This window comes from Neofelis nebulosa, chromosome X, assembly GCF_028018385.1.
Source record: "Neofelis nebulosa isolate mNeoNeb1 chromosome X, mNeoNeb1.pri, whole genome shotgun sequence".
NCBI lineage: Eukaryota > Metazoa > Chordata > Mammalia > Carnivora > Felidae > Neofelis > Neofelis nebulosa.
The window spans coordinates 121,710,032-121,721,105 of record NC_080800.1 but is presented as its reverse complement, the minus strand read 5'-3'; the positions used below and the strand labels follow the sequence as shown (position 1 = coordinate 121,721,105).

The 11,074-nt window shown below is 38.0% G+C and overlaps 1 non-coding gene across 1 annotated transcript; it reads right to left on the bottom strand.

Annotated features, from left to right (window-relative positions):
• Positions 1-3,538: 3,538 nt before the first annotated feature.
• On the bottom strand, positions 3,539-3,666 carry LOC131503324 (small nucleolar RNA SNORA70). The gene has a single exon (XR_009257414.1). It is a non-coding gene; the product is annotated as a small nucleolar RNA SNORA70 (small nucleolar RNA).
• Positions 3,667-11,074: the final 7,408 nt, after the last annotated feature.

Sequence of the window (11,074 nt, the reverse complement as noted above, 5' to 3'; positions counted from 1 at the left end):
GTTGGGGAGAGAAAAAGAGGAGGTTATTACCCGTCAAGAAGAAAGAGCTGTAGCAAACAACCCTGATTCTTACGCGGAATTCCTAGAGGCCTACACCCTAGAAGTGGGGGTGAACCAGAGGCAAACCTGGACATATAAAAACTGCAAACTAGCCTTGAGTCAGCAAAGTCTCTAGTTGAAGTAAGCCGATCTGAATCTCTGTTTCCTGCCCAGAGGAGAGGGGTAATCCTCTCTGGAGGAGGATAACATGATCTGGAGCCTCTACAATTTTTCATACATAATTTTGGGCACTCAATCAAAATTTACTGTCATACAAATAAAGACCAGGAGCAATAGAGAGAAGATAGAAACAGAAACACGGGTGATACTGGAGTCATCACACACACACACTCTGAAAGAACTGTGATGAAGAGGTTCAAGAAAATACATGGCAAGAGAGAAATTTTCCCCAGAGAACTGGAAACTATAATAAAAAGCCAAATGGGAAGCCTGCAACAGAAAATAAAATAACTAAAACTAAGACCTCAACAGATGGATTTAACAACAGGTTGGGCAAAGTTGAAAACAGGATTAGTGCATTAAAAGATAGGTCGATAGATAATATCTAGAAAGAAGAATGGAGAGCAGAAAGGATGGAAATGAGACATGGTAGGAAGTGTACTTGGGTGACCCAGGAAAACAAAAGTGAGAGAAGGGGTCAGAAGCAGTGCTCACAGAAGCAGACAAATATCTTGAGAAACACAATTCAATAAAAAATGACACAAGAATGGGAATGCAAGCTGGTGCAGCCACTCTGGAAAACAGTATGGAGGTTCCTCAAAAAACTAAAAATAGAACTACCCTATGACCCTACAACCAGTAGAGCAACTGCACTACTAGGTATTTATCCGAGGGATGCAGGAGTGCTGTTTCAGAGGGACACATGCACCCCCATGTTTATAACAGCACTGTCGACAATAGCTGAAGTATGGGAAGAGCCCAAATGTGTGTGTATATATATATATATATATATACATACCATGTCTTCTTTATCCATTCATCCATCGATGTATGTGTATATACACACACACACACACACACACAATGTATGTGTATATATACACAATGTGTGTGTGTGTGTGTATATATATATATATATATATATATATATATATATATAATGGAGTATTACTCAGCAATCAGAAAGAAGGAAATCTTGCCATTTGTAACTACGTGGATGGAACTGGAGGGTATTATGCTAAGTGAAATTAGTCAGTCAGAGAAAGACAAAAATCATATGACTTCACTCATATGAGGACTTGAAGAGACAAAACAGATTAATGTTAAGGGAAGGGAAACAAAAATAATATAAAAACCGGGAGGGGGACAAAACAGAAGAGACTCTTAAATATGGAGAACAAATTGAGGGTTACTGGAGGGGTTGTGGGAGGGGGGATGGGCTAACTGGGTAAGGGGCACTAAGGAATCTACACCTGAAATCACTGTTGCACTATATGCTAACTAATTTGGATATACATTTTAAAAAATAAAAAATTAAAAAATTAAAAAAAGTGACACAAGAAGAAAGACTCCTATATGTGTGTAAGAAATGAAACTTCTTATTAAAATCCCCCCGCCAAACAATGAAATCATGTCATTTGCTGCAACGTGGATGGAACTGGAAGGTATTATGCTGTGTGAAATATGTCAGTCAGAGAAGGGCAGATATCATACATTTTCACTCATATGTGGATCTTGAGAAACTTAACAGAAGTCCATGGGGGAAGGGAAGGGGGAAAAATAGTTACAAACAGAAGGGGAGGGAAGTAAACCATAAGAGACTCTTAAATACAGAGAACAAATTGAGGGTGGATGGGGGGGTGGGGGAGAGGGGAAATGGATGATGGGTATTGAGGAGGGCACTTGTTGGGATGAGCACTGGGTGTTGTATGTAAGCCAATTTGACAATAAATTATATTTTCAAAAACTTAAAAAAAAATCCTCCCCCCAAAAACCTCTTAACAAAGTTAAACCTCATACCTAAATGGCTTCACTGATAAGTTCTTTCAAACACTCAAAGAAGAAATAACATTGATCTTACACAAACACTTCCAGAGATCAGAAAAAAGGGATATCTGCCAACATGTTTTATGAAGCCAGCATAAACCAAAACTTGTGGGAAATTACAAGAAATGAAAATCACAGAACCATAATAATGAAGGGGGCAGGAAGGAACTTTGGAAGGTGATGGGTATGTCTATGGTCTTAATGGTGGTGATGGTTTCACAGGTACATACTTATCCCCAAACTCATCAAGTCATATACATTAAATATGTACAGCTTTCAACATGTCAAATATAACTTAATAAAGTGGTTTAAGAAAGAAATGAAAATTGTAAACAATAATATATATGTATAAATCTAATCCAGTGATATTTAGCAATGATAATACATCTGTACCATGTGAAGTTTATGAGAAAATCAATTAGTGGAATTTAGCATATTAACAAGAAAAAGCTAGAAAATTATATGATCATTTCAATAGATGCAGAAAAGGCATTTAATAAAATTGTGCTCCCAATTGACTTTAAAAATAACTCACAGCAAACTTGGAAGAAAAGGCAACTTTTTTTAGTCTGAATAAATAGTAACTACCAAAAAAATTGTTTTTTATTTGTATTGTTACTTTTTAAATTTTTCCTGAGGTCAAGAATAAGACAACGATATCTGCTAGCAACACTTCTATTTAACACTGTCCTGGAGGTCCTAGACAGTTAAATCAAGCAAGGAAAACATATAAAAGGCATAAGGAGTTGAAATGAAGAAATAAAAAACTATCATTGACATGAGGCATGATTGTTTACATAGGAAATCCAAAAGAATCTAAAACAATGAATTAATAAGTGTATTTAACAATGTTGATATAAAGCCAAAGTTTAAAAACCAATTTAATTTATATAGATCAGGATAAGTAAAAAAAATTGTTTAATATACAGTACCACTTAAAAACAATCAAATACCTAAGAATAAATTTAACAAAAGATATGTAAGATCTTTACACTGAAAACTAGAAAATATTGTTGACAGAAAATTAAAGGAAACCTATGTAAATGTATAAATATACTATATTCATAGGTTAGAGTCTCAATATTGTTAACACTTTTTTTGACAGGAAGTAGGATTTATTGGTGGCATGAACAGGGAGGGGGGCAGTGCCGAGGTTCTCATGAGTGTGGAGCCCACCATTTGTCCAAGGGGCCACAATTAGGGATGCATATGACCCCAAAGCCATCTTGGATGAGACACTTTTCAGCCACCATGTCTTCAAATTCATCTATATTAAACTTAGTAAAGCCCCACTTCTTGGAAAGTGGATCTTCTGGCAGCCAGGGAACTTGAACTTGGCCCTGTGTAGGGCCTCAATCACATGCTTCTTGTTCTGTAGCTTGGTACAGAAGGACATGATGATTTGGCTAATGTGGACCCTGGCACACCTCATACCTGTCTGGAGCCTAAATTGGTGATAGCGTGAGGTCAGACATCAATGTCTACTGGAAAGGGCTGTCTCCAAGGTCTCTTAGGGCAACCCATACAATCAATAGGCTGCATACACTACCAAGGAGGCTACTGTTTGCAGCCATTGCACACTGGGCCCCCATGAGAAACACTGTTAATATGTCAATTCATCCTTGATTTATAGAGTCAATGAAATCCCAATAAAAACTACAGCCAATTTGGGGCACCTGGGTGGCTCAGTCGGTTAGGTGACCGACTCTTGGTTTTGGCTCAGGGCCTGATCTCATAGTTTGTGGGCTCGAGCCCCATGTTGGACTCTGTGCTGACAGTGCAGAGCCTGCTTGGGATTTTTTCTCTCCCTCTCTCGCTCTGCCTCTCCCCCTCCCCTGCTCACACTCGTGCTCTCTCTCTCTCAAAATAAATAAATAAACTAAAACATTTTTTAAATAACTGCAGCAGGTTTGTTATGAAAACTGACAAGCTGATATTTAAATTTATATGGAAATGCAAAAGTCCAAAGCAACCTTAAAGAACAAAGCTGGAGGAACTTACACAATCAGATATCAAGACCCACTATTCAGCTATAATGAGATAGTATGGTATTGGGGACAGCAAATAGATATGAAACAAAATTAAATATATAGATAAATATATGAAACAAAATTAAAAGTATGGGGAGGGGCACCTGGGTGGCTCAGTTGGTTGAGTATCTGACTTCAGCTCAGGTCATGATCTTACTGTTTGTGAGTTTAAGCCCCACATCGTGCTCTCCACTCTCAGCATGGAGACTGCTTTGGCTCCTCTGTCTCCCTCTCTGTCTGCCCCTCCCCTACTTGCTCTCTCTCTCTCAAAAATAAACATTAAAAACTAAATTATAAAAAAATTAAAAGTATGGGAACAAACCATAATTATATAATCAACTGATTTTTATATCCTTAGGATATATCCAACTGAGATTGGTCAGAATCAAAATCTACTTGAATTCTGTCTTCTGTGATTAAGTTATCAACCTGATAAAATTAGGAACATTTGTTTTTATATGCATTCAACTTAAGATTTGCTTTTCTTAAATATCTTTTGACTCTACCTTTGGATATGTTAGATATTTACATGGTTCAAAAGTCAAAATTATATTAAAAGAGTACAAATTAAACAATACACTCCTTCATAACCATAAGGTCAAAGAAGAAATCACAGGGGCGCCTGGGTGGCTCAGTTGGTTAAGCGTCTGACTTCAGCTGGGGTCATGATCTCATGGTTCATGGGTTCGAACCCTGCATTGGGCTCTGCGCTGTCAGCTCAGAGCCTGAAGCCTGCTTCGGATTCTGTGTCTCCCTTTCTCTCTGCCCCTCCCCTACTCATTCTCTCTCTCTCTCTCTCTCTCTCTCTCTCTGACTCTCTCTCTCTCTCTCAAAAATAAACTTAAAAAAATTAATTTAAAAAGAAGAAATTACAAAGAAAATTGCAAAATACTTTGAGATGAATGAAAATAAACACAACATAGCAAACTTATAAAGTACACCTAAAACAGTGTTTAGATGAAAATTTATAGCTGTGAAGACCTATATTAAAAGAAGATCTCAAACCAATAACCTCATCTTCCAACTTAAGAAACAAGAAGAGAAGGAGCAAACTAAACCTAAAGCAAGCAGAAGGAAGGAAACAATACAGATTAGAGCAGAAATGAATAAAATAGCAAGTTGAAAATAGTGATCAATGACACTAAAGGTTGGTTCTCTGAACAGGTCAACCGAACTGACAAATTTTTAACTATACTGACCAACCAAAAAGAGAGAAGACTGAACTTATTAAAATCATAAATGGAAGAAGGAACATTACTATCAACCTTATAGAAATTTAAAAAAGGATACATAAATAAAAAGAATACTATGAACAATTAGATGCCAAAAACTTAGATAACTTAGATGAAAGGGATAAATTCCTAGAAAGGTACAAATTACTGAAACTCAAGAAGAAATACAAAAATCCAAATACACCTTTAAAAAAAAGAGGTTCAGGGGCGCCTGGGTGGCGCAGTCGGTTAAGCGTCCGACTTCAGCCAGGTCACGATCTCGCGGTCCGTGAGTTCGAGCCCCGCGTCGGGCTCTGGGCTGATGGCTCGGAGCCTGGAGCCTGTTTCCGATTCTGTGTCTCCCTCTCTCTCTGCCCCTCCCCCGTTCGTGCTCTGTCTCTCTCTGTCCCAAAAATAAATAAAAAACGTTGGAAAAAAAAAATTTAAAAAAAAAAAAAAAGAGGTTCAGTTAGTAATTTCAAAACTATCCCCAAACAAAAGCCCAGGTCTAGATAGCTTCATTGAGTTTCATAATCTCTTCCAGACAACAGGAGAAGAGGGCAGTCTTCTCAACTCATTCTATGAGGCCTTTATTACTCTGATATCAAAAGCAGACATAGCCCTTTCATGAAGATGGTACCGAAAGTGAAGAAGGAGGCCCCTGCCCCTCCCAAAGCTGAAGCCAATACTCTGGTTTCTCTTCAGATCGTATAAATCTTTCGCCTTTTACCAAAGCTGAAGCCAAGGCAAAGGTTGAGAAGGCCAAGAAAGTGGTGCTGAAAGGTGTCCACAGTCACAAAAAATATATATCCACATGTCACTTACCTTCCGATGACCCAAGACACTGTGTCTCTGAAGGCAGCCCAGATATCCTTGAAAGAACACCCCCAGGAGAGACCAGCTTGACCACTATGCCATCATCAAGTTCCTCCTGACTACTGAGTCAGCCATAAAGAAAATGGAAGGTAGGGGCGCCTGGGTGGCGCAGTCGGTTAAGCGTCCGACTTCAGCCAGGTCACGATCTCGCGGTCCGTGAGTTCGAGCCCCGCGTCAGGCTCTGGGCTGATGGCTCGGAGCCTGGAGCCTGTTTCCGATTCTGTGTCTCCCTCTCTCTCTGCCCCTCCCCCATTCATGCTCTGTCTCTCTCTGTCCCAAAAATAAATAAAAAAAAAACGTTGAAAAAAAAAGAAAATGGAAGGCAACAACACACGTTCATGGTGGATGTCAAGACCAACAAGTACCAGGCTGTGAAGCTGTGAAGCTCTATGGCATTGATGTGGCCAACGTCAACACCTTGATCAGGATCTTTGGAGAAAAAAAGGCATATGTTTGACTGTCTCTTGACTATGATCCTTTGGCTGTTGCCAACAAAACTGGATCATCTAAACTGAGTCCAGTTGGCTAAATCTGAATTTTTTCATGATAAAAAAAGACACAAACATCACAATAAAAAAGACGACAGACCAATATCCATTATGAATATAGGCACAAAAATCCTCATCAAAGTACCAAATCCAGCAGTATATAAAAAGGATTATACACCTCACTAAATGGGATTTACCTCAAGAATGCAAGGTTGGTTCAACATACGAAGATCAATCAATGTAATATGCCATATCAATAAAACAAAGTGAAAAACCACATGATAATCTTGATAGACACAGAAAAAGCATTTGACAAAATCTAACACCCCATTGACAATAAACTAGGAATAAAAGGAATCTTTCTCAACCTGATAAAGGATATCTACAAAAACTGCACATTGTACTCAAAGATGAAAGGATGTTTAGGATGTTTCTCCTAAAGATCAGGAACAGGACAAAGCTGCCCATTCTTTCCACCTCTATTCGGTGTTATACTGGAGGTTCTAGAAGGGGCAATTAACCAATAAAAGAAATAAAAAGCATTCATATTAGAAAGGAAGAAGCAAAACCATATTTTCTATCTCTGTCTATACATAGAAGATATTATCTTTTATATATATAATAGTAAGTAATCTGCTAAAAATAACTATTAGAACTAATAAATGAGTTCAGCAAGGTTTTAGGAGACAAGACCAATATACAAATATCAACAGTATTTTTATTCACTAGCGATAAAAAATAAGAAAATGAAATTAAGACAACAATTTCATTTACAATAGCAACAAAAAAATAAAATCCTTAGGAATAAAACTAACCAAGGAGGTACAGGACTAGTTCACTGAAAGCTTTAAGGAAATAACTGTGAAAGATATTAAAGACCTAAATAAATGAGATTGTCTTGGGATTGGAAGACTTAATATTTTAATATGGCAGTACTCCCCAAAATGATCTTCAGAGTCCATGAAATCCTTACCCAAATCCAAGCTGCCATTTTTACAAAAATTAATAAGCAGACACTATAGCTCAAATGGAAATACAAGGGGTCTGGAAAAGTCAAAGCAATCTGAAAAGGAAAAAAACAGTTGGAAGACTCACACTTCCTAACCAAAACTCACTATAAAGCAAGAGTATCAAAACAGTGTGGTACAGGGGCACTTTAGTGGCTCAGTCGGTTAAGCCTCTGACTCTTGATTTTCCCTCTGGTCATGATCTCACGGTTCCATGAGTTTGAGTGCTGTGGCAGGCTCTGCACTGACAGTGCAGGCCTTCCTTGGGATTCTCTCTCTTCCTCTCTCTTTTCCTCTCCCCTATTCATGCTCACATGCTATCTCTCTCTCTCTCTCTCTCTCTCTCTCTCTCTCAAAAATAAATAGATTAGTATTTTTTAAATTTTTTTAATTAAAAAAATTTTTAAGTTTATTATTTTTTTAAAATATAATTTATGGTCAAATTGGTAACCTACAGTGTGTACAGTGTGCTCTTGGTTTTTGGGGTACATTCCCGTGGTTCATTGCTTACATACAACACCCAGGGCTCATCCTAACAAGTGCCCTCCTCAATGCCCATCACCCATTTTCCCCTACCTCCCATCCGCCATCAACCCTCAGCTTGTTCTCTGTATTTAAGAGCCTCTTACAGTTTGCTTCCCTCCCTCTCTGTTTGGAACTATTTTTTCCCCTTCACTTCCCCCATGGTCTTCTGTTAAATTTCTCAAGTTCCACATGAGTGAAAACATGGTATCTGCCTTTCTCTGACTGACTTACTTCACTTAGCATAATACCCTCCAGTTCCATCCACTTTGATATTTTTTAAAAAGACAGTGTGGTATAGACATAAGGATAGAAATAAAAGATTAATGGAATAGAATTGAGAGCCTAGAAATAAATACATTCATGGTCAATTGATTTTCAACAAGAGTGACAAGACAGTCAAATTGGGAAAGGATAGTCTTTTCAAAAAACGGTGCTGGGACAACTGCATACCCACATGCAAAACAATGAATTTGAATTGAACCCCCGCCTCATACCATATACAACAATAATCTCAAAATGGATCATATACCTAAATGTAAGGGGTAAAAGTATAAAAGCCTTACAAGAAAACTTACGAGTAAATTTTTTGACATTGGGTTAGGTAATGCATTCTTAAATATGACACCAAAAGTACAAGCAACCAAATAAAAATCAACAAATTAGACATTGTCAAAATGAAAAACTTTTGTGCCTCAAAGGATACTATCAAGACAGTGAAAAGACAACCTTATGGAACCTTTCCTTAAGAGGAGAAAATATTTGCAAACCATGTACCTGAGTAGAGACTTTTATCCAGAATACATAAAGAAGTCTTATAAGTCAAGAGTGAAAAGACAAATAACCCAATTAAAAACTTGGCAAAGGATCTGAATAGGCTTTTCTCCAAAGAGGATCTAGCATTGACCAAAAACACCTCAGAAGATGCTCAACCTCAACAACCACATGGGAAATGCAAATCAAAACCACGGTGCATTACCACTTCATACGCACTAGAATGGTTACAGTCAAAAAGACAGAAAATGACAAATGTTGGTGAGAATTTGGAGACACTGGAACCCTTATGCATTGCTAGTTTGGCAGTTCTTCAACAGTAGTACCATATGACTCAGCAATTCCAGGTATATACTAGATATATACTCAAGAGAGATGAAAAAGTTGTACATAAAAGTTTGTAAGTTCATTGTTCATAATAGCCCCAAATTGGAAGCAACTCAAATGGCCACGAAACTAATGAATGGATAAACAAAATGTGGTATATCCATACAGTGGAATATTATTGAACTATTAAAAGGCATGAAGTACTGACATATGCTACAACCCGGATGAACCTTGAATATACTCAGTGAAAGAAGCCAGACACAAAAGACTGCATTTATAGGAAGTATCCAGGATAGGCAAATTCATAGACACGGAAAGTGTATCAGTTGTTGCCAGGGGCTGGGGAAGGTAAGTCAAGAGGGTAAGTGTTAATAGGTATGGGGTTTCTTCTGGGGTTGATGAAAATATTCTGGGTTAGATAGTGGTTATTATGAAAAACTTTGTGAATGTACTAAAAACCATTGAATTGTACACTTTAAAAGGGTGAACTTTATGTATTGAATTATATCTCAGTAAGGCTATTTAAGAATACCATGCTAAGAGATACTCAGAGAATTCTTACCCTCATCCATGTTTCCTTTACCCTATTTCTACCCACCCTTTCTATGTAATCATTTTTCTTAGTTTCCAGTTTATCCTTATGTGTCTTTTTGTAAAAATAAGTATATATTCTCATTCCCTTTTCTTTCTTACACAAAAGGTAGCATATTATATAAACTCTCTTGTACCTTGCATTTTTCACTTAATATAGCCAGGAAATCACTGTACATCAGCTTGTAGGGATCTCCCTTACTCTTTCTACAGATGCACGGTAGTGCATCGACTGGTCCCTTGTGAATGGTCAGTGAGGTTGTTTCCAATATATTGCTACTACAAATAACGCTGCAATAAATAACCTCGTACCTATGTTGTTTTGCATTTGTGGAGGGATATCTTCAGGCTAAATTCCTAGAAGTGAGACTTCTGTGTCAAGGGATAAAAATCTTGCTAAACCTTTCTCCACAGGAGTCATTTGATAATGATTCCATACTCCCACAAGCAATGTTTGAGAGCAGCTGTTTCTACAGAGTGCTGCTCACAGAATATGATGCCAAGCTTGCCAAAACTCCTCCGTCCTCACTCTCAACTAATGATGTTGCTTCCTACGTAACTGAGAAAACCAGAGCAATAAGAACTTCCAGAGACTCCCACTGCCACGGCCTTTGTTGTCTCTCTGCCTCCTTGCCTTTTATTGTAGATGAGTCTTGCTTGCCCGTGTCTAACGCCACTTCTGCATCAGGTCCCTCCACTCTCATCTGCTGAAGCACATGACCCTGACAATTTTACAACCTCTCTCCTATATCATCAATGTTTTACTCTGTACTGGATCATTCCCCTCAGCATACAAATATGCTCTTATTTCTCCCATGAGAGACGAAGACTTCTTTTAGGGCAAAGACACTTGAACAACATAGAGATGGGAAGGGGGAGGCAAAAAGTATACCTTCTGCTCTTAATGAAGAAATGGAAACATTCTCTGTTAATGAATTTGAAGTACATTCACCTGATAATAATGCTTTCACCAGTGGCTCTCAAATTTTAGTGCGCAGCAGAATCACACTGAAGGACTTGTTAAAGCACAGATTTCTGACTCTGTACGTCTTGGGGGGGGGGTGCTAACACTGGCATTTCTTTTTTTTTTTTTTTTTAAATTTTTTTTCAACGTTTTTTATTTATTTTTGGGACAGAGAGAGACAGAGCATGAACGGGGGAGGGGCAGAGAGAGGGAGACACAGAATCAGAAACAGGCTCCA